Source organism: Equus przewalskii, chromosome 10 (assembly GCF_037783145.1).
Source record: "Equus przewalskii isolate Varuska chromosome 10, EquPr2, whole genome shotgun sequence".
In the NCBI taxonomy this organism is placed as follows: domain Eukaryota; kingdom Metazoa; phylum Chordata; class Mammalia; order Perissodactyla; family Equidae; genus Equus; species Equus przewalskii.
The window spans coordinates 29,069,202-29,093,948 of record NC_091840.1 but is presented as its reverse complement, the minus strand read 5'-3'; the positions used below and the strand labels follow the sequence as shown (position 1 = coordinate 29,093,948).

The 24,747-nt window shown below is 38.1% G+C and overlaps 1 long non-coding RNA gene across 2 annotated transcripts in view; it reads right to left on the bottom strand.

Moving 5' to 3' along the window:
• Positions 1 to 6,757: 6,757 nt before the first annotated feature.
• LOC139074185 (uncharacterized) overlaps positions 6,758 to 24,747 on the bottom strand; it is a 48,974-nt gene continuing 30,984 nt past the window's right edge. For both annotated transcript variants that reach the window (XR_011523723.1, XR_011523722.1), the window contains exon 3: positions 6,758 to 9,596. This is a non-coding gene — a long non-coding RNA (uncharacterized lncRNA). The remainder of the gene's footprint in view (positions 9,597 to 24,747) is intronic.

The window sequence follows — 24,747 nt, the reverse complement described above, 5'->3', positions numbered from 1 at the left end:
CAAGAAAAGCTGTCAGAACAAAATAACGATGATTATTTAGTTCTTCACATTCAAATTTCAGAAGAACAATCCTGAGACAACTTCTGCTATTTGCAAAACATCTGGCGTTGATTCCTCCTCTCTCCTCTGGTCACAATGACTAATTAATCTTGATAAGGTAAAAGGGAATGATAAGTGACTGGAATCCCTTGTCGTCTTTTTTTTTGGCACTCACTCCAAATTCTTGTCCTAGAAGAAATGCATTTTAAGCTTCTTCCATGGAAGTTGAGTAATATTCCAATGATTTTGGATGCTTCTAACATAAGCTGAAATACTTAAAAACCAAGCTGTCAAGGTTAAACCTAAAGATCCCATCTCATGTCGTGTTTGGATCTCTTGTAAAACATCCCAAATAGTATTTTTTTCAGTCATTCCTGTGAACCAAACTCTATCTCCTTGTAAATTCTCTCCATTGTTTCTGATTCTGCTCTCTAAGTGCTTTCCTACATCTGTACTAGATTCGTGAATCAAAGTGCTTGCCAGATTCACAGCACCTTTTAAAGAAAGTTGCATCCCCTATGTATTTACTAAGGAGGTTATCTAGAGGACCATATCTTGAAGCTTTAAATGTTTGCATACATGATCACTGGGCAACCTGTTCATAGGCTAAGCTGTCAAATTTGTTATAATGACCACCATCCCTATTTTACTTTAGTTGATTTAAGAAAGGATCTCTTCTTTTTAATCACAAATACCTAACCAAAACAACATCAGAGCTACCATAACATTGGAGGCCAGTTTTTATGTCTCTATGGATTTTCTCTATCCCATCCTAAATATTTCCTGTTACTCTAATCATTAGAGACAGTTTGATAGTTATTGAGACAGTCCCTCATGGGTACTGTTTGAGAATACCAATGAGAGCATCGTAACAAATTAAGACACGGCATTTCATGTAACACACCACAGAACTTTATGCTCCTTGAAGACTAAATTCTTGCTTGCAAATTGTGATACAAAAATAAAAGCCTTTCTGAAAAGCAAAAGAAAACTAAAATTATTTTGAAGATATGGAATACAGAATTTCAGGTGAGTTACAAACTAGACCAAGAAAGTCCAATTGTAAAACAAATCAGTGATCAAGTATCTTCATTTATTTCTAGCCAAGATGGAGTAATGGATACGCAATTTATCCTTCATCTCAAGCAATCAAAAAATTGGGCAAAATATGTGACACAATGTTTTTCTGATATGAGACATCAGACAACTCAGGATAGTGATTAGTGACAGAGGGAAGACAAATGATTGTCCCAGGTTACTTCCTGGAGAGAGTTTCCAGGAAGAAGCACAGGGAGGAGGAATGTGGACAGAATATGGGATTTCCTTGAGTTGAGGAGACAGAGCTCGGAGTTCGGAGAGCCCGAGGAAGCTTGAGGTCAAATGACGGTGGGTTGAAGAGAAGACAGCAGCGCAGAGAGCTCCAGAGATCTACAGAAGGTCCCACTAGAGTTCTCAGCCAAATTTGCAGTTGCTCACTGCCTATGTATGATGAAACTATCCAAGACTGGGGAAAGAACCATCCACAAGGAGAAAAGGGAACAATTCTCAGAGTTCCCACAGTACCAGTGTTCCCAGCAGCCAGAGTAAAAATCTCATTCCTCCAGTGGCCATCAGGCAGAGTACTTCAACTGGGTATTACCTCAACTGTGAAGCAAAACTAGCCCTACAATAAAAGCTTCTGTGACGTCACCTAAAAAAGCTGAAAGACAAGCTTTAGAATGGTCAAATTGATTCCACGTAACTTAACGATGTCTCAGAACAAAGCTAAGTATATTCATAGGAACACAAAATATCCAGCACACAAAAGGGTGAAAATCACAATGTGTGTCATCCAGTCAGAAATGTCCAGGCATAGAAAGAAGCAGGAAAATAGGACACTTAATAAGAAAATTCCATCAGTGGAAACATATTCGGAAATGACAGATGGTAGAAGTAGTAGATAAAGACATTTAAATAGTTATTATAATTTTATTCTATATGTTCAAAAAGGTAAAAGAAAGATCGAGGTTGTTAAATAGAGACATAGAAGCTGTCAAAAGATCCTCATAAAACTTCTGGGAATGAAAACTACAATGGTTGAAGTGAAAAATGCATCGGAAGGTATTAATAGTACATTAAACATGTAGATGAAAGATTAACAAACTTTAAGAATAAGCAATACAAACTGTCTAAAATGAAACATGCAAAGAGCAAAAAACTAAAATGTGAAGGCTCCACCCAACGAAAGCATAAAATATACATTCTTTTTAAGTGCACGTGGAACATTTACCAAAATGGACCATATTCTGAGCCTCAAAATGAGTCTCAATCAGTTTAAAAGTACTTAAATAGTACAAAACATGTTCAATGACCAGAAAGCCAATAAACAAAATATATTGGGGAAATGTCCAAATATTTGGAAACTATTTAGGACATTTCTTTTTTCTTTCTTTTTTTTTTTTTTTTCTTGAGGAAGATTAGCCCTGAGCTAACATCTGCCACCAATCCTCCTCTTTTTGCTGAGGAAGACTGGCCCTGAGTGAGATCTGTGCCCATCCTCCTCTGCTTTATATGTGGGACACCTACCACAGCATGGCTTGTCAAACGGTGCCATGTCCGTACCCGGGATCCGAACCTGTGAACCCTAGGCCACAGAAGCGAAATGTGTGCACTTAACCGCTGTTCCACTGGGCCAGCCCCTAATTAGGACATTTCTAAATAACCCATGGGTCAAAGAAGAAATCAAAGGGAAGTTACAGAATTTTGAAGTGAATGAAATGAAAACAAGACATCAAAATTTGTGAAGGCAGATAAAGTAATGTCTGGAGGGAAAATTGCAGAACTAAACAGTTCTGTTAGAAAAAAAGGGAGGGTTTTAAATGACCCAAGCTTCCATCTTAAGAAACCAGAAAAAGTAGGGAAAATTAAACTCAAAGTAAGTAGCAGAAAATAAATTTGAACAGAAATCAGTGCAGCTAAAAATAAAGAAACAACACAGGAAAAAATCAATCAAATTAAAAGGGGTTTCTTTGAGAAGACTAGTAACATAAACCTCTGATCAAACAGATTAGGGAAAAAATGAGAGAAAACACAAGTAACCAAATATTAAGAATGAGAAGGGTGATACCACTGCAGACACTGTACATATTAGAAGAATCCTAGGGAAATGTTATAAACAACTGCATGTCAATAAATGTGACAACTTAGACGAATGGGAAAATTTCTTGAAGACACAAACAACCTGGAGGGCATTATGCTAAGTGAAATAAGCCAAATAGAGAAAGACAAATATCGTATGATATCACTTATATGTGAAACCTAAAAAAAAAAAGAAAAGTTGAACTCAGAGAAACAGAAAGTAGAATGGTGGTTGCCAGAGGCTGAGGAGTTGGGGAAATGAGGAGACGTTGGTCAAAGCGCGCAAACTTTCAGTTAGAAGATGAATGAGTTCTGAAGATCTATGCATGGGAACTATAGTTAAAAATACTCTGTTGTATGCTTGAAATTCACTAAGAAAGTAGATCTCAAGCATTTTCACCAAAAATAAATAAATAACTATGTGAGGTGATGGGCATGGTAGTTAACTTGATTGTGGAAATCGCTTTGCAAATTATACGTATAGCAAATAATCACATTGTACACTTTAAGCGTGTTACAGATTTGTCAATTACATCTCAATAAAGCTGGCAGAAAAGGAAATAGATAACTTGAATATGTGTTTTGGAATTGAATTTGCAGTTAAAAACCTTCACAGCATGAAAACTCTAGACCCAGACGCATCACTAGCGAATTCTTGATTGCAGTGTTGTTTCAGCGAGGTAGACACGTGTCAACATTTCTCACATTGTACACTTTAAATATGTGCAGTTCTTGTATGCCAATTATACTTCAATAAAGCTGTAAAAAGGAGTCAAACATTTCTAAAAACAGAAAATTAGAGATTAGACTCAGGTACAGGTAATTACTTTCACTTTGGTACTTAACAGAATATCCTTTCCTTTGTAGGTTTCACTGTAGGCTTTTCCTCTAGGCTATATATATGCATTCTTACATTTTGCAATATATTTAAATCTTCAACACCTACCACATTTTCCGCAGTAGGCACTCAAATATTTGTTGAATGAAAGGATGAGTGGATAAATGCGTATTTAACTGGTGGCAAAAAGTATTCATTTATATATAAAGTCAGAAATAAAGATACATAATATATATGATACTATATATACATAAAATACTAAATATATATGTGAATATATGTGTTTGTATGTATATATGTGTGTGTGTATATATATAGATATAGATATAGATATAGATATAGATATAGATGTAGATATAGATATATAGGCTTTCACAATAAAAGAACTCTGAAGAAAGGTGTTCTTGGGGCCAGCCTGGTGGCATAGGGGTCAAGTTCATCCACTCTGCTTCAGTGGCCTGGGGTTCGCTGGTTTGGATCCTGGGCCCAGACCTAGTACTGCTCATCAAGCCGTGCAGAGGTGGCATCCACATAGAAGAATTAGAAGGATGTACAACTAGGATATACAACTATGTCTGGGGCTTTGGGGAGAAAAAAAAAAAGTTTGGCAATAGATGTTAGCTCAGGGCCAAACTTCCAAGAAAAAAAAATAAACAAAAGGAGGGAAAGAGAAGCACTATGAAAAAAAGAAAGGTGTTCCTTTCCTCCAACTAGTTATCTGTCTATCTAGATTGTTATCTCGAATAAATATTGCCTTTTTTTCTCCACTATTCTTTCCCTGGGATTTTAGATTGTTACTCTGTAACGTATTTTCTTATTCGTTGAGTTTGGGCATATCTCCATGCCTTAGGTTTAACATGGAATATTTTATTCCATTGGTTTCAGGTTACTGGGTGATCTTGCATAAGTGGTATAGGTTTGTGTTTCAGCTGCTAGAAAAGCAAATACCCACTCGGGTTTCTCAAGAGAAATAATTTATGTCCGGTTCTCATGTAAACTCTAGAGAACCAAAGGAGTTTTTTTTAATTGAGGTCATAATAGTTTATAACATCATGAAATTTCAGTTGTATGGTATTATTTGTCAGTCACCTTATATATGTGCCCCTTTACCCCTTATGCCCATCCCCCAACCCCCTTTCCCTTTGGTAACCGCTAAACAGTTCTCTTTGTCCATGTGTTTGTTTATCTTCCACATATGAGTAAAATCAAATGGTGTTTGCCTTTCTCTGCCTGGCTTACTTCACTTAACATCATACCCTCAAGGTCCATTTGTGTTATTGCAAATGGGATGATTTTGTCTATTTTATGGCTGAGTAATATTCCATTGTATATATATACCACATCTTCTTTATCCAAACATCAGGCAATGGGCACTTGGGTTGCTTCCACTTCTTGGCTATAGTGAAAAATGCTGTGATGAACATAGGGGTGCATAAGTCTCTTTGCATTGTTGATTTCAGGTTCTTTGGATAAATACTCAGTAGTGGGATGGCTGAATCGTATGGTATTTTTATTTTAAATTTTTTGAGACATGTCCATATTGTTTTCCATAGTGGCTGCACCAGTTTGTATTCGCACCAGCAGTGTATGAGGGTCCTCTTTTCTCCACAACCTCTCCAACATTTGCTATTTTTTGTTTTGGTGATAATAACTATTCTAATAGGTGTAAGGTGATAACTCAAAGTAGTTTTGATTTGCATTTCCCTGGTGATTAGTGATGCTGAACATCTTTTCCTGTGCCTAATGACCATCTGTATATCTTCTTTGGAAAAATGTCTGTACATAATCTCTTCCTATTTTTTGATAGGGTTGTTTGTTTTTTTGTTGTTGAGTTGTGTGAGTTCTTTATATATTTTGGAGATTAACCCCTTTTTGGATATATGATTTGCAAATATGTTCTCCCAGTTTGTGGGCTGTCTTTTCATTTTGTTCCTGGTTTCCCCAAAGGAATTTTTAAAATGATTTTTCTTCCATTCTGACTTCTCTTGTGGGTCTGGCATAGGAAACACGACTTTTGGAAGTTTCAGTGTGCCTAGAAATGGTATGAGTGGTGTTTGAGAAAAATGTGAAATATATTTAAGTGACAATGGAATAGCAAGAAATAGTATAATTTCAATTTCAGAGAAAGTACTCTCATTAAAAGTTTATAGAGGAGATTTCATTTCATCAAACATTTATTGAGCATCCAATATGCAGGACACTGTGCTGTTTGCCATGGATACAGAAAGATAAATAAGATCTTTTCACTGCCCTTAAAGACTGACAATCCATTGAGGTGCAGTGGGTGATAAAATGAGGTTGCATGGAAGAATGGAATCAGCGCAGGTTGTGGAATGAGAAGACCTGGGTTTGAGTCCCAGCTCAAGGGTTCAAACATATTTCTTTTTAGGATAGATGTGCTTTGCAATGAAAGTGATGCTGGGTTCCCTACTGAACTGTAGTTCTGTTGAAGGATGTCATCTTTCCTTTCCAGGGAGAAGAAACTGAAACACCAACAGGGAACCAGCAAAGGGGGATGGACGTAAAATTGATCACAGAAGCCCCAGTCTGTGAATAAGCCTTGGGCATTTATAGGGTACCTACCCACCATCCCTTTCTGTAGATCAAGCAGACGCAGTGAGACAGCTTCATGCTATTGGTTGATTGACTGTCTTGTTTGAAGGTGGGAGGGACATGAAGAGAACAGAAGAGAGGAAGACCAAGTCTAGCTACATTATTTTACATAAGGAAACCAGAGTAATAAATCATGCTCTTATGGCTGAATTTTTGAGTCATAATATATTTTAAGCTTATATGTATTCATTACAGAAACAGTGAGATTTGCAGAGAAAAATTCCAACATATAAACTTGAAACTGTTGTTCATTTTTTTCTTCTCATTCACAGGGTTGAATAACCACACACAAAGCAAATATCTTTAACACATACCTTCTATGTTTATTTGCCTTCCTCAGAAAACTTGAAGCTCTAGGAAGCCAGTAAGACTATCTTGACATTTTAACACCCCTCCTTGTCAAAATACCTGACTTTGAGTGGAAATTCAATAAATGTGTGCATTAACAAATAAATGATTGGTCAAAGTAAAGAGCCTTGCTAGTTTCATTGTGCTACACCAACATTACAAAATGTACTAAACAAGAGGAGGGTTAAAACCAAAAATGCTTTATAAATGAAATATTTTTGCTGTTCTCTAAAATGTAGAAAGAATTTGGATAGGCGAAAAAAGAGCCGAAGGAAGGCAAATTCTGGCCACGGGAACAGAATGTTGAAAGAGCGCGATGAGGACGTGGACTTGTTCACGAAAGAGCATGAGAGCCCTGAGGATCCTAATGTTCTAAATTATATGTTCCCAGAAACATCAAATACCATAATTGATCCTTAGTCTGTTAATATCTCTAACTGAGGTTCACTGCTGAAATGGAAAGAGAAGCTTTTATTTACTTTCAGATTAAATCTTATTTTTTCAGCGTAAATCATATATATGGTCAAAAAACCCAAATCATTTTAAAAGGCTTGTACCAAATCATAGATTTCCCTGCCCCACCTCACAATGCTGCTCCCTCAAACCAACTGTTTTTCATTCTTTTTGTGAGTTTAATTTTGCTGTTTCTTCTTGTAATTACTCTATTTTATTCTAAATGATGTGCCTGTACTGTAACTTTTTGATTTATCAGTTTTAGATACTTATCAGTTTGACATTATCCAGAACTCACAGTCTATTTGTAAAAATGTGGATAAAGATTTAGCTCCTATACCCACCTCCATCCTAAATTCCCTTTTCTGTTTTTCTAATATGGTTATCTTCTAGGTTTTTTGTTATATCAAAAATCAATGTCTGTGTTATTATGATTGTTGTTTTTCTGTTCAGCCAAAAAGTATGCTATGAAAACATCTCCTTTCTTAGTTAAAATTTTTTACACTATTTTTTCCATTTGCTCTCTTATGAGGCATCAATGTTTTGTTTCCCCACGTTCCAACAGCTTTGTCCAATATCTATCAATAATTTTCTTTCACAAAAAGCATTAGTTCATAGCTTACCTGGAGACTCAGACACCTCTTACCATCTGCTCCAACCTAAATTAGGTGTTCTCTAGGCCTTGTTTTACAGTCGTTCTTCTAGAACTTTCCTTTACTATTCCCCTGGTTTCTTGAATTTTGTGTCTTTCTGTTTTTTAACTAGGGATTCCAGAGAGGTGGCTTTTAAAAAGTAGGTCTAGGGGCTGGCCTGGCAGCGTAGTGGTTAAGTTCGCATGCTCCACTTCAGGAGCCCAGGGTTCACCGGTTTCGATCCTGGGTACAGACCTATGCACTGCTCATCAAGCTATGCTGAGACAGTGTCCAACATACAAAATAGAGGAAGATTGGCATAGATGTTAGCTCAGCAACAATCTTTCTCAAGCAAAAAGAGGAAGATTGACAACAGATGTTAGCTCAGAGCCAATCTTCCTCACCAAAAAGAAAAAAAAGTCAGGTCCATACAAAAGATATGAGAGATGCAAAAGACTTCACAAATAATCTAGCCCAATTCTTTCTTTTTACTGATTAGGAAACTGAGGCTTAGAAAAGCAAAATGATTTGCCCAAGATCTCCCAATTGGCAGTGCAGAGTGGAAATTGTAACTTGTCTCTAGGCCCAGAGTTTTCTGAACAGTGTTAGAGCACAGAGAACTCATTATGCATGTAGGGAAAGAAACATACATTTTTCTGTCTAGTCCAGAGCATGGAGGTTCTTATCTCTTCTCTGGAACTTATTACTTTTTTCTATCATATATCACATTCAATTCTTGAAGGATGCTCTGATAGATATAAGCTTTTAAAGAAGGTAAAAGAAGGCAAACATGAGGGTAAACAGCCCTCATGTTTCCACAGTGAGTGAGTTTCCTGAAACACAGTGATAGACCCTCCCTTTGAGTGGTTTGGTTGTACGTTTCAGGAAATGATCTGTTAATGTTTCTGGACACAGATATGCTTGGAGATTGATGAATTGAGATTTTTATTAAACTTTATTCTTTTTGCACTTTTGATTTTTCTTTGTATGATGCTCAGTAAGGAAATATACAATGTGACTTTCTAAGTCAACAACTGTCGATACTCATGCATTGGCCTCTCCAGTGTAGCTTTCCAATAAGCATGAATGCAGCCATGATTAACATAGCCAGAAATGTTACAAACAGCTGTGCAACTATTACAACCAGCAATTAAAGTGCAGCTCCAGATGTCCCATACTCAGAACTACAGCCCGAGGTGGCTGCTGCATGGAGCTGATTACATGAAAACTGTCAGTTTTAGCCTATCTTGTGAGTGTTTATACCTGGTAACCATTAGCTCTCACCCGCTTACAATGTTGATGTCCAATCTAATTGCAATCATAGTTCACATAGCCCAGAAAAAAGGAAAAAAAGGCAGTCTTAAATGGATGCAGCCTTCACTGAGGCTCATGAGGATTTCCAGTAAAGACGGAAGCAGGTGGAAGCAGCTTTCAAGTCCCTTGATGTGTTTCCTGCACACTGCATCTGCATCTTCCTTCCTCACCAGTTATTGTCATGATGTCAGAAAATAAGCAAACTGCTCATCAGGAAAAGTTTGTCAGCATTCTGCTTCCATCTGAAAGAATATTCACCCATAGAATTAGAGAGATTGTATAACATATTCTCATATACACCCTGCCCTACAGTCAGCTGAGCATAGGGTTGTTGACTAGAAATTTATATCACCTGAGAAGAGAAAAATGTCAATTTGTAAACGTTTGCCCAATATTTATGTAAACATCAGTGGATGCACATTCTGATACCAGTAGGTCCCAGATCCCAGCCTTGAATTCTGAAGATTAATAAAGAGATTCAGAGAGGGAGAAATGTACTTGCTGGTGTTGGAAGGACACAGAATTCTCTGGATAATACTATAAACTATGATTCCTATTGTGAACAGGGATCTGAGTATATCTGTGGCATTAATAAAAATTATTATTTTTCTGGACTTAGATTGCACAGGCACTGAGAATGATTATTTGTTGTACAAGAGCTATTTTTATGTGTTTTATGTTGAATTAAATATTTACCCATTGGAGAGGCAGCAAGAATCCTCACTCTGCACTTTAAAGAGGGCAGAGCGGCTTTGCTAACATCCACCCTGGACTGTTCCGCCAAAGCCTTGGACCCCCTCTCTCTCTCACCACCTTCGGCATAAGTATTGGCCGAAAAACTTAGATTTGCTTTGCATTGGGTTTCATTCATGCTATGAGGTCGAGGTGGGTGTTGGAGATATTGTGGGTGGGAGAGTAACTAAAATAGGGTAGAGATTTATTCTGAGTTGGCTTGAAAAAGAGAAATGAGTTGCCCTTCTAGAAAAGGAAAATATGGCTAACAACTGGGATTAGTTAATAAAGGGACTTGCTTAAATTCGTTCATTGTTTTCTGTTTTTCCTTGTCACCTGGAGGAGGGCATATTAAACAGTTTTAAATATATCTTTTGTTATTGCCTCTTGGGGAAATCTGGCATTCTGACGTGGATTTGTGTCTTGGGAAACAAAATATCTGAGCTACAAAGAAGAGGGATGTCTGCCCCATATTCTGTGTTCTCTTTCACACAGATGTCCATCTGGAGGTAACAATACCCTACTGAGCGGGCAGTTTTATAGCGGATTTAGGCAGCGACCAGCAATAGCTTGAGAAATGACCCTCCGTGGAGCTGGGTCAATAGGGAGGTGCAATTTGCTGAGATATTCCTTGTATCCAGTGAGGCCGCAGACAATCCTGCTTCTCCTTCTGCACTGTGGACCAACACCCACCTGGCACACAAATGCAACCCATGGTGATGCTATGAGATGTTAGAAAAGCTGGGTGTTTCCAGAAAGTAGAGTGCCAGTTTCAGAAGAGAAGGAGCTTGAAATTTTCTCTACTCTCTATTTCTGTTCTTTCAGTGGTTACGTAACTTAAAATGCCTGTTTGATCAATTTCTCCTCCTTCCCAAGATGGAATTATTTATCCCACATGCACGATGACTTGGGGAAGAGGGGGATCCTGGAATGGGTTAAGATAATTTTTGATCATTTCTTTTTTGCTTTTGGATGATTCTAGATTCTATATAGCAAATGAAATGATTTGTACGCTCCTGAGGTTCCAGTAATCTGGTCTAAGAGCAAGAAATCTGTGCACCCATTCTAAGGGCTTACCACCTCCTGCTTGCTCGATAAGCTGCAATCAGACACTTTCATGAAGTGTCAGGACTCACACCATTTCTGGTTAGTTTCTCCACCCCGAGTTTTCCCAAGTCACTCTGTGTTAGCTCTCTATTGCTGCTGTAAAAAATTACCACAGACTTGGGGCTGGCCCCGTGGCCGAGTGGTTAAGTTCGCGCGCTCCGCTGCAGGCGGCCCAGTGTTTCGTTAGTTCGTAATCCTGGGCGCGGACATGGCACTGCTCATCAAACCACGCTGAGGCGGCATCCCACGTGCCACAACTAGAAGGACCCACAACAAAGAATACACAACTATGTACCGGGGGGCTTTGGGGAGAAAAAGGAAAAAATAAAATCTTTAAAAAAAAAAAAAATTACCACAGACTTAATGGTTTAGAGAAGACAAATTTATCTTAACAGTTCTGTAGGTTAGATATCTGATCCAGGTCTCATTGGGCTAAAATCAAGCTGTTGGCAACAGTGTTCCTCTGTGATGGCTCTAGGGGACAAATTCTTTTCTTTGCACTTTCTGGCTTCTAGAAAGCCTGTATTCCTTGGCTTTTGACCCCCTTGCTCATCCTCAAAGCCTACAGTAGCCAGTTGGGTTCTTTTCACATCACATCAGCTCCAAAATTCTCTTCTGCCTTCCTTTTTCGTTAAGGATCTTTGTGATTACATTGGGCCCACCCAGATAGTCCCAAATAAACTCCCTATTTTAAGGTCAGCTGATTATCCACCTTAATTACATCTCCAAATTTAATTCCCTTTTGCCATGTAATCTAATATATTGATTGGTTTTGGGGATTAGGATGTGGACATCACTAAGGGTCTATTATTCTGGTCTACCACATACTTTCTCGTCCCTGCCTCTTTCCTATGTCCCAGATGCACATGTTCAGCTGCTTGCAGATAACTTACCCAGGATGTCTCACCAAAACCTTGAACCGAACCCATATTCTTTCCCAAGAACTTTTTTCCAGATTCTCTTTTATTGATGGTGGTAGGTTTATTCTCCTAGTCGTCTGAGCTTTAAGGTTTCGGAATCATGATTGAGTTTTCTTTTCTCTCCCTTCTTCATCCAAATCAAGTGCAAAATCAATTTGTTTCTGAAATCTCTTTTTATTTCAAGTCCAACTGCTAGAAATAGAATTTGGGTCCTCATTATATCAAAACCTATTTAAATAAACTCATCTGATTTCTTGGTCTTCACCCCTGCCTCTCCATACTCCAGTGTATCCTATACCTACTTCTAGATTGAGCTCTTGACAATTCTGGTCATGGCGCTCTCTCATTCTCCTTCTTAGAAGTCTTCAGTGGCATCCCCTCAGTGTGATAGTCACATCTTTCCTCAATATGGTCACAACCTACTTTCCACCCAGATTTAGCTTCAGTCAACATTAATTTGAATTTGCACTCTCATTTAATCCTCAAAACAACAGTGTTAGGTGTACTTTTTCCTCCTCTTTGAGGCCCAGAGAGATTAAGGATCTTGACCAAGGTTGTCTAGAACATAAGTGCAGAACTGAGACTTGGATCTCTTGATCCCAAGTTCATTGCTATTTGCATGACTATCTTGGTGCTTCCTCTCCTCCTCATCCCCTAACACGCAGACCAAGATGGGCCCTCATTTCTACCCGATCTTCCTCAGGTTCTCAATTTTTTGCTATTGCTTATGATGTCTATTCTTCCCAGACTCCTTTGTCCTCAAATCATTCCTACCTATTAAAATTAAGTCCATCCTTGAGGCCCATTTCATATGTTGTGATCTCCATGAAACCTTGGCTATTGCTCCTTACTTTGATTATCTTTTGGTCCTTCTTTGTCATGTTGTTTTGTCAAAACTTCCTGAGACTTGTATTAAAGTTATTTGGTCCCTTGACTTAAACCACTATATCCTTGTTGGCAAGTAGTCTAAAGATTAGTACGTGGACTCTGGAGCCAGACTTCCTGGGTTTAAATTCTGACTTTACTCTTACTGAGTCTGTGACCCTCAGCAAATTAGTCAATATTTCTGTGCCTCATCTGCACAATGGGGTGAGTTAATAGTACTTATTTTCTCGAATGTTGTAAAGATCAAGTGAATTAATATTCATAAGGCACTTAGAACTATCTGTCTCAAAGTCAGCACTCAGTGATTTCAGCTTATGACTGTAGTTATTACCGTGTTAGTTTTTCACTACACCCTCCCTAACACACACAACAGTGTCTTCCCTATAGGGATGAAAAGGTAAAAATGCATGTTTATGTTCTCATTTCATATGAAGGATGGACGTGATTTTTAAAATATATTTCAATCTAATTTGGAAGTAGATGGGGATAATCATGCAAGTCAATAAAATATAAATTTTAAAAAAGAGATAATGTTGTATAATTAGATCTTGTTCTTCATCCTGATTTCTCTGCAACTGCACTACCATTATACTCCAATATTCTCTACTCAATATTTGCCTTTTTGGCTAGCTCCCTTTTTACTGTCATGTGACTATAACTCTATCAGTTTTGTGATGTTGATAGAGATACAAAAGCACCTATAATTTTTGCATATGATTCCAATTTAGGAAGTTACCACTATGATAGAAAAATTAATCAAGGTTCAAACTTATCATTAAATAAGAATGCTGGTCAGAATCCAATAAGGTTTTCTTACAAAGGAATTAAAAACCTTACAATTGTTATTCCATGATCAAATTATATATACACAGACTGAAAGGCCTTGGCTCAGCAGAAGCTCGTTGCTGTAAAACTGATGTATTTAGAAAATTAAAATGATTATTGAGGTAGGCACCCTTGGTTGACAAACCCAACATCCATTCTCAATCCTTTCTCCTTGGCTATGCTTTGTTAGCAACCCTTCTTGCTGTGAGTAGGCACATGGGGGACACTTCTGGCTCATGAAGTGTGAATACAGGCATACCTCATTTTATTGTGCTTCACTTTGTTGTGCTTCACAGACATTGCACTTTTTACAAATTGAAGGTTTGTGGCAACCTATGTCAAGCAAGTCTATTTGCCTTATTTTTCCAACAGCATTTGTTCACTTTGTGTCCCTGTGTCACATTTTGGTAATTCTTGCAATATTTCAAACCTTTTCATTATTATGTTTGTTATGGTGATCTTTGATGTTACTATTGTAATGCTTTTGGGGCGTCATGAACCACACTGATGTAAAACAACAAATTTAATCAGCAAATATTATGTGAGTTCTGATTACTCCCCCAATTGGCTGTTCCCCCTTTTCTCTTCCTCTCCTCAGGCCTTCCTATTCCCTGAGATACAACGAAATTGAAATTAGGACAAATAATAACCCTACAATGGCCTCTAAGTGCTCAGGTGAAAGGAAGAGTCGCACAGCTCTCACTTTAAATCAAAAGCTAGAAATGATTAAGCTTAGTGAGGAAGGTATGTCAAAAACTAAGACAGGCCAAAAGCTAGGCCTTTTGCCCCAAACAGTTAGCCAAGTTGTGAATGCAAAAGAAAAGTTTTTAAAGGAAATTAACAGTGCTACTCCAGTGAACACGTGAATGATAAGAAAGTGAAAGAGCCTTATGGCTGATACGGAGAAATTTTTAATGGTCTGGATAGAAGATCAAACCAGCCAAAACATTTCCTTAGGCCAAAGGCTAATCCAGAGCAAGGTCTTAAGTCTCTTCAATTCTGTGAAGGCTGAAAGAGGTGAGGAGCTTCAGAAGAAAAATTTGAAGCTAGCAGAGGTTGGTTCATGAGGCTTAGGGAAAGAAGCTGTCTCTATAACATGAAAGTGCAAGGTGAAGCAACAAGCGCTGATATAGAAGTTGCAGCAAGTTATCCAGAAGATCTAGCTGAGATAATTAATGAAGGTGGGCACACTAAATAACAGATTTTCAATGTAGAAGAAACAGCCTTCTATTGGAAGAAGATGCCATCTAGGACTTTCACAGCTAGAGAGGAGAGGTCAATGCCTGGCTTCAAGGCTTCAAAGGACAGGCTGATTCTCTTGTTAGGGGCTAATGCAGCTGGTGACTTTAAGTTGAAGCCAGTCCTCATTTACCATTCCAATGTCCTAGGGTCCTTAAGAATTATGCAAAATCTGCTCTGTCTGTTTTCTATAAACAGAACAACGAAGCCTAGATGACAGCACATCTTTTTACAAAATAGTTTGCTAAATATTTTAAGCCCACTTTTGAGACCTATTGCTCAAAAAAAAGAGATTCCTTTCAAAATATTACTGCTCATTGAGGCCAGCCCAGTGATGCAGTGGTTAAGTTCGCACGTTTCGCTTTGGCGGCCCAGGGTTCACCAGTTCGGATCCCGCGTGTGGACATTTGCACTGCTTGTCAAGCCATGCTGTGGCAGGTGTCCCACGTATAAAGCAGAGGAAGATGGGCATGGATGTTAGCTCAGGGCTAATCTTCTCAGCAAAAAGAAGATTTGCAGCAGATGTTAGCTCAGGGCTAATCATCCTCAAAAAAAAAATTACTGCTCATTGACAAGGCACTTGGTCACCCAAGAGCTCTAATAGAGAGATGTACAAAAAGATTAATGTTGTTTTCGTGCCTGCTAACGCAGCATTCATTCTGTAGCCCAAGGATCAAGGAATAATTTTGACTTTCAAGTCTTATTATTTAAAAAGTACATTTTGTAAGGCTATAGCTGCCATAGATAGTGGTTCCTCTGATGAATCTGGGCAAAGTCAATTGAAAAGCTTCCAGAATGGATTCATCATTCTGGATTCCATTAAGAACATTAACAAGAATTTGGAAGAAGTTGATTCCACCCTTCACAGATGACTTTGAGGGGTTCAAGACTTCAGTGGAAGAAGTAACTGCAGATGTGGTAGAAACAGCAAGAAAACCAGAATTAGAAGTGGAGCCCAAGGATGCGACTGAATTGCTGCAATCATAATAAAACTTTAACGGATGAGGAGTTGCTTCTCATGGATGAGCAAAGACAGTGGTTTCTTGAGATGGAAACTGCTCCTGGTGAAGACGCTGTGAAGATTGTTGAAATGATAAAAAATGATTTAGAATAAGACCTAAATTTAGTTGATAAAGCAGCAGCAGGGTTTGAGAGGATTGCCTACAAATTTGAAAGAAGTTCTATTGTTGATAAAATCCCATCAACAGCATCTCATGCTACAGAGAAGTTGTTCATGAAGGGAAGAGTCAATCCACGGGGGAAACTTCATTGCCATCATGTTTTAAGAAATTGACACAGCACCCCAGCCTTCAGCAACCATGACCCTTATCAGTCAGCAGCCATCAACATCCAGGCAAGACCCTCCACCAGCAAAAAGATTATGACTAACGGAAGGCTCAGATGATGGTTAGCATTTTGTAGCAATAAAGTACTTTTTGATGAAGGTATGTACATGTTTTTAGACATAATGCTATTGCAAACTTAATAGATTACAGTAGAGTGTAAATATAACTTTTATATGCACTGGGAAACCAAAAAATTTGTCTGACTCACTTTAATGTGATATTCCTTTATTGTGGTGGTCTGGAACCAAATCTGCAACATCTCCGAGGTATGTCTGTGGATGTCTGCTAGGGCAGGAGTTTCCTCAGAAACCTTTTCTTTTTTTTTAATAGAATAGTTGTTAATTATGGCATCTATTTCTCTCTTTTTATGCCTCAATGATTATGATGCTTGGAACTGTGGCACTAATCTTGTGAACATGAGAAAAAAGCGAAGAGAATCAGAGATGTGGGGCTGATATTTTGGAGATGCTTAATTAATGCTAGGAGGTGTCTATCTTTAGACTGATTGTTGCATAAGAAGGGAAAAAAATCTCTTTTTTAAAGCCACATTTATTTGAATTCTTCAGTTACTTGCTGCTAAAAACATCCCTAGTCAACACAACTATTAAAATCAAAATAAACTAAGTTGTCAGCTGCTAAAAATCAAATACAACCTTAGGTTGTGCTGTTGGAAGTAGAATGTACAGATCTTTGAAATTAGTACTGTAATAATCACAACTTCTTACCGTCTGCAATATTAAAAAAAATGGAGTATTAGTTTCCATATCAAGAGAAATAACAGTGGGAAGTCAAGGACTTGTGTTTGAACTTAGAATATTTCTTTCTCTTACTAATTTTTCAGAATGAGGGTTCCATCAAATACCTTTTTTTAACAACCAGATGTTATGTTGATATATTCTGTCAAACACCATAAAAGAGAGTCAACTTGTATTTTTAAATTCTTCTAAGACCCTTGCATGCCCAAGGGAACATGGAGAGGCAATGTACGATAATAAAAAGTGTCATGTTTGAAATCATATAGGATGGATTTGAATGTTGATGTCATCATTTTCTAGCTATGTGACTTAGGGTAAGTCATCTATTTTCTAAGAGACTCAGTTTCCTCATCTGTGAAATGTGAATGCTAACAGTAATGAACTCACATCATGGATATGGAGATTAACTGAAATATGACAGTAGAATACTTAGCACAGTAAAATCTTATTAAGTGTTGGATATGAGGATGATAATCCCTTCATGCTCTCACCTTTTAGACACAAGGTTCATACCTCTTCCTCTCTCCTAAACCCTCACACTTCCCCTACCCTACTCTTAGCTGAAGACCTTTCTTCCTACATCACTAAGAACATTAGGTGATGTGAAGAGAAACTTCTATAGACTTCCATCAACACATCTACCCACCATCCAGCATCTGTTTCCACATACCCTTTCGTGACTGTTAACATAAATAAACTATCTTTGCTCCTCTTTAAAGCTAACCTTCCCACTTTTATACTTCATGCCATTTCTTTTTGCATCTTCCAGAACATCGCATAAGCAATGTTCTCTTCTCTCCTATTTTCTCAAATTTTCATTCTCTACTGGATCATGCCCCCAAAAATACACACCATCTTAAACAAAACTTTCATGATGCCTCTTCCAATGCCAGCTACCATTCCAATTCTTTGCTTCTCTCTGCAGCTGTTAGCTATAGTCCTTGTCTTCAAATCCTCCTCCCCATTCTTTCTTAAATGCACTCCAATAGGGTGTTTATCTCCCTCCACCAAAACCAGTGTGATGATGGTCACCAATGACTTCTGTATTGCCCAATCCAATGATCGATTCCTTATTCTACTTGACATATCAGCAACATTTGAGCCAAATGCTCACCACATCCTCCTTGATACACTTCCTTCATTTGGCTTCCAGGCCATCGTGCTTTCCTAGTTTTCCTCAGAACTTTTCCCCTTACTGTTCCCTCTTCTTCTTCATTTCCTAAACTCCTGAAGTAGGAATCATCACAGACTTAGTAATTTATTCTGTAATTCCCACTCCCCCCCTTTTTTTTCAGGGAAAGGTTTGCCCTGAGCTAACATCTGTTGCCAATCTTCCTCTTTTTGTTTCCTCCCCAAAGCCCCAGGGCATGGTGATATATCCTAGTTGTAAGTCCTTCCAATTCTTCTGTGTGAGCTGCTGCCACAGCACAGCAACTGACAGATGGGTGGTGTGGTTCTGCAACCAGGAAGCAAACCTGGGCTGCAGAAGCAGTGAGAGCACTGAACTTTAAACACTAGACCATCAGGGCTGGCTCTCAAGTTTTTGCCAATGCAAAAATGTGTATGCTCTTAGACGGGTTCAAGTCGTAACTTGACGGCGTAGCAGATGTCTAATTTCTGAGCAAGTCATTTCAATTTGTTCTGTAAAATTGGGATAATGAGGACAAATGTGATCAAATGAGGTAGTGTGTGTGCAAATATCCTTATATTACAGTCAGTCTATTTGTATTTTTTTTTTACATGTCATCATAGTACAAGGCAATGCTTGTAAGTCATAAGTTTGGTAAGTCCTATTGGAGTTCAGAGGAAAGAGCTCAGGGAAGTATTTGGACTGAAACTTGGAGGATAGGTATATTGATAGGTCTATCCTCCACGTTCCACTGGAGAAGAATAAAAGGGGAGAATTTCCAAGATAAAGAGAATATATAGTAGAGTGAAGAACAAATAGATTTTGTTCTCAGATATACATGGCTCAAATCAGGGAGCTACCACTTAGAGTCTATGTGACTTCAGGCAAATTTCTTAATCTTGTGGCACCTCAGTTTTCTCATGTGTAAAGTAACTATAGTGGGGATTTACAACACCAGAGTGAGATGTGCTTTGTTAATGTCTGAAGTAGTGTGGGCCATCAGAGAAATCTTGGAGGAGTCAGCAGGATGTCAAGGATAAGGGTCCTGGCTTTGAGTTAGAGTCAGGTTCGCATACGAGTTGTATCTCTACAGCCTTTCCATACATTATTCAACCTAAATCTATTCCTACATGGACAATTATCTCATTTGCTCTAAGGGCTAAATATGATATTATGTGTGAAATACTACACATGTGTGAAATACCAAGTGCAGTGATTGGCATGCAAAAATAATTGGAGCCTCAAAAATATTATTTAAATGTTACCAGCAAAGTACAGAAAATGAGAAACAAACAAGAAATACGGCATTAACACTCTTTAGAGTAGAGACACTGGACTTGTCTCTTTTGATAATGGGGACCATTGAAGGTTTGGAGCAGGCAAAGGAAGTGATGACTTTCCCTGCCAAAAAATGGAAGCAGTGAAGAAAAAAATAGAACTAAACTCTGTTTGGGATACATAAATCTGGAAATAACATATAATAGGTCAGCTCTGCAACATTTGACACAAAAGCCATTCATTCAGATTGGAAATGTCTGATTATTTCACCCAGAACTCACTGTTACAACGTCATTCCAATTAGTTATCTCTGGAGAGGAAATTTCACAAGACAATACAATTAGACCCAATCAGTATAGGTGCCAAGCACTTGGAACATATTAAAAATGACATTTCCACTTATTTTATAGCATAAATGTTTTCTTCTGGCATTTATCAAATGTAAGCATTCAAAGGAAATCTTTGAAACAGCATTTCAGGATGGAAGGTTAATGATAAAGAATAAACTAGACACAGGTTACCTGATGTAAGAAAACCATGTTTTAACAATTACCTTTTGATGTCTCAAACGGTGACTTGCACCTTACTGCAAATTTATTTCCAAATACCAACCTTTCTACCTGAATGAGGCAGAAAGCAGTGAATAAAAGTCTATAATACCTGGAACAATCTTTAAAGGGATGTAATTACTGCTACCAAACGTAACGTACCCCATCCAACAAAAGAGAGTTCAGTCAAAAAGGCATAGAAAGTACCTACTGCGGGCCAGGTCTTAGGGAAAACATGTTGAACTAGACATATAGTTTAACGTAGTTTTTTGTTTAATTGTAATTTTTCCCACTCAAATGTGATAAATGGCAAGATAAAGGAAATGAGGAATTCAAAAGGTGCACAGGAGAGGGATCTTAAAGGAGTATCAGTGATGAGATTTGGCTTCCCATATATATCCCCATATATATATATATATCAGTGCAGACTGATGACCTTCAACTTCCAGTACCTGCCGTGCTCTAACTTAGGGATTTCTCAAGACTGCCTGCTCTGTCCATGGTCAGGTTGGACAACTGATCCTTCTGGAAATGCTCTTAGCCAAGGAGGGACAAGACATGGAGGATGAGTAGCCCAGCTACCTTGCTTCTTACGTGGGACTATTCTAAGAGGTATTCCACATTATATCCCAAAGCTTCCCAGTGGATTTGAGTTCCCATTGCCCATAGTGGTGACATGCTCACTAATACACCCAGTTTTGCCTTCCTTCCCTTCTGTCTCACTCACTTTCCTACCATTTCTTCTGAGATCATCTCCTAAATAAACTACTTGGTCTCAAATCCTTATCTAGGATCTTAAGGAGGACTAAGCTAAGCCTTCCTGGTAAAAAGAATAAATAGATTATTCCAAGGAGAGGGAAAAGCGTGACTAGAAGCCTAGAGGTAAGAGAAAGTATAGCACAATTGAGAAACTTCCAGTATGACTGGACTGTTGAGGACTAAGAAAAAGTAGCTAGAGTTGAAGCCAGAGTGGCAAGGACTGGCTTACTGCAAAATGAATGGTGGCCCCTGGAGTTCTTCATTGCAGGGCCCATTGACTGTGCTAGGGTGAGCTTAGGAACAAAGAGGATACCAGCCTAGGGAAGCAGTAGATGAGTTTTAAATTTGATATGTGTTGAATCTAAGATTCCTGTGGAGATTTTAGTAGCTGAATCGATCTGGTGCTCAGGAGACAGATTTTAGCTAAAGACAGAGATTCATAAATAATCAGCAGGTATATTGAAGGCATAAGGATAATGAGATCAAGGAGAATATGCATAGTGATAAGAGGACTTAGAAGAGAATTCTGGAGAACTTGACATTTAAGACTTTTAAAAACACTTACAATGAAAAAAAAAGAAATGTGTAAAATATAGTAATAAGGAATACCCCAAGGGTAAAAGAAAACCCATAGAGTGTGACTTCACAGAAATAAAAAGGATAGACTGCTATAGGAAGTAAGAAGTGATCAGCGATGTCAAATACTGCTTAAAGTCAGGTAAGATAAAGACAGAAATACCTGTTGGATTGAGCAAAAGTCTTAATAAGAACATCTCACCAAACGTTTGACACAGCTGCCAGATTGCTGAGAAGTAAGAGGGAGATAAGAAAGTGAACACAACTTTTATTAACGCTCTTCTCAGGAAGTTTGGCTTAACTAACAGTAATAAATATTATTATACACAATACTTTATTTTCTGGGCATTTACAAATGCTTCATATTTATTAGTATTTAGTCTAATCTATGAGGTAGGTATTACAGAGGAGAAACCACAGTTAGGTTAAATTAACTGTTTAACGTTGTATTACTCGTAACTAACTAGGGAGTGGCCAATCTGGGATGTGCACTCAGATAATTTGGCTCCAGAGCCTTTCTATGAGAGAGAGGAGAGAAAGAGTGTAGCGTTAGAGGAAACCTGGAGTCAGGAGAGACTTATGGGAAGAGAGACTTGAATATATTTAGAGGCTAAAAGAAAGAAGCCATTCCACAGAGAGGCAATCTTTAGAGACAGAGAAATCAAGAAAGCAGTTCACAGTCCATATCATGGGTGGGATGATGAAACTGGAGCAGGAGAAGCGACACATTCCATTGTCATGGGAGAGACGGACAAGATGGGTGTTGATTTTGGTCAGTTTGGTGGAAGCAATTGAAATCTTATCAGTTGATGACTGCCATTCAGAGAAAAGGCATTGACTGAGTATGAGATAGTGAGGAGGGAGTCAGGGATAAGAAGAAAGTAAATATATTTGCTATAGTTTCTGTGGTAAATGAGAAAGGAACATAAAGAAACACAGGAATGTTGTGACAAATTGAAGCCTCATGGGAAGTTGGGAATCGTAAACAAATTTCAGCACCACTAATCTGAGTAAGGTACTATTTTTATCCCATGTTTAGCAGCTTCGTGCAGAGGAGGCAGACAGATGGAAACTGAATATTATGTTTTATTTTGTTGTACCCTACCCTACCAAAACAATTCAAATAAATGAGGTTGCTGATGGTATTGAAAAGAATATTCTTGAAATGGAATCTCTGCACAGCAAAAGGAATTCAGTCAGAAGGAGTTGGTAGGGAGAAAGAGGATGTATGTATGCATTAGAGGTCCCAAGGAAGTCAAATGACTGAAGATCTGGAAGTCGTTTAGTGAAAGTACAGGAGGCTGTGTTTGAAGACCTGTGTGTCTGAATTTATTATTTAAGAGGCAGAATATATTTCAAGCGAAGACAAAATTCAGAGAGTAGCGATAAAAGTGAGTCACAGGCCTGAAGAACAGAAAGCTATTGAAGAAAAAGCAAATCAAAGAACTGAGGATCAGTATGTTTTATGTCACTAGATGTACACTGAGTTCTCTTAAGATATTGATAACCCAGAGGATAAAGAATAAGTCTACAAACAAGGGGCTAAATTTTTCAATAAGTGAGAGTGGAAGATCAGGAAATTGTTTACTGACTGTGATGAGGAATGTTTATATATTAAAAAATAGCTCGAACATAAAGGAACAGGGCATTTTATACTTTACAGAGGCCCTGAGATAAGTAGAGTGATAAGAAAGAGCAGCTTTAGGACTTGATCTTCCAGCCATGACTGAGTTCCTGGTTCCGTATGAGTTCTCCCCCATAAACAACAAAAAACCTCGGCCAAATATATGAAACAACTTGTTTCAGACATTGGGGAATAGGCAACATAGAGCTGTGATTCCAGAGACGAGGAAAACACATGAAGTAAGTACTACAATTGCATTGGTTTTCTGCCTGGAGAAACTTCTGGACCTCAGTGCAGGGAGGTGGAGCCTATGTTGACCAGAGCATCTTTCTAAGCTGAGAAGACAGAGATCAGATTTTGGAGTGACTGAGAAGACAGGATATCCAGCTGTTGGGCAGGCTACCAGAAAGGAGGAAGTTGCACAGAGAAGGGGGTCCAGAAATCTGCATAAGAATTATCTTGATTCTACCATGAACTATTAAGCTGTTAATGCTCAGGGTGATTCTCTGACTACAGACTTTGCGGGTAATAGATAATGGAAGCTATGAGATGAATTAAGATTCTAAGATGAACACAGATTTGAACTAAGACATTGGCGTTCTAACTAACAAGCTTGAAAAATAAGACAAAAAAAATAAAGCTGATGTGCTAATAAATTAATTTTGTAATAAATCAAAATGTAAGAGTCTGTAAAGGAAGGCAGCAAATCTATATTCTCAACAATGTAGCATATCAATGTGCATTATATGATCAAATATTAATAGATATGTGAGGAAGCAAGAAATATGACTCAAAACCAGGATTAAAAAATCTATAGAGGGGCCAGCCCAGTGGCATAGTGGTTAAGTTTGTGTGCTCTGCTTTGGCGGCCCCGGTGTTCTCAGATTCAGATCCCAGGTTTCAACCTACCACTGCTTGTCAAGCCATGCTGTGGTGGAATCCCACACACAAAATAGAGGAAGACTGGCACAGATGTTAGCTCAGGGACAATCTTCCTCAAGCAGAAAGAGGAAGACTGGCAACAGATCTTAGCTCAGGACCAATCTTCCTCACCAAAAAACAAACAAACAAAAAATCTATAGAAACATGCAGCAAGGTGACAGAAATCTTGCAATTATGACAAAGACCTTAGAATGATTATTATAAATATGTTTAAGAATTTTATAGGAAAATATGAATATAATAAGTAACTAGATAGGTGATATCAGTAGTGAAATGGAATATCTTGACCTGAAAAATGTAAAATCTAAAATGAAAAATTTACTGGGTGGGCTTAACAATAGAGGGGCAATCCAACAAGAAAAGACTATCAAACTTGAACTTGAAGACAGAATAATAGTAACTATCCAAACTGAAGCATAGAAAGAGAAAAGGCTGAAAGACCCTCAGTGATCCATGTGACAATATCACGTATTATAATATATGTATAATTGGAGTCACAGGAGAGGAGAGAGATTAGAACAGGAAAATATTTGAAGAAATAATGGCAGAAAATTTTCCAAATGTTATGAAAAATATCAACTCACAAAACCAAGAAGAAGCCCAGCAGGATAAGCACAAAGAAATGCACACTTAGGCGTATCATAGTTCTTTTGCTGAGAGGCAAAGATAAATTGAAAAATTTGAAAGCAGCAGAGAACTAAAGACACATTATTATATTCCAGGGGGAA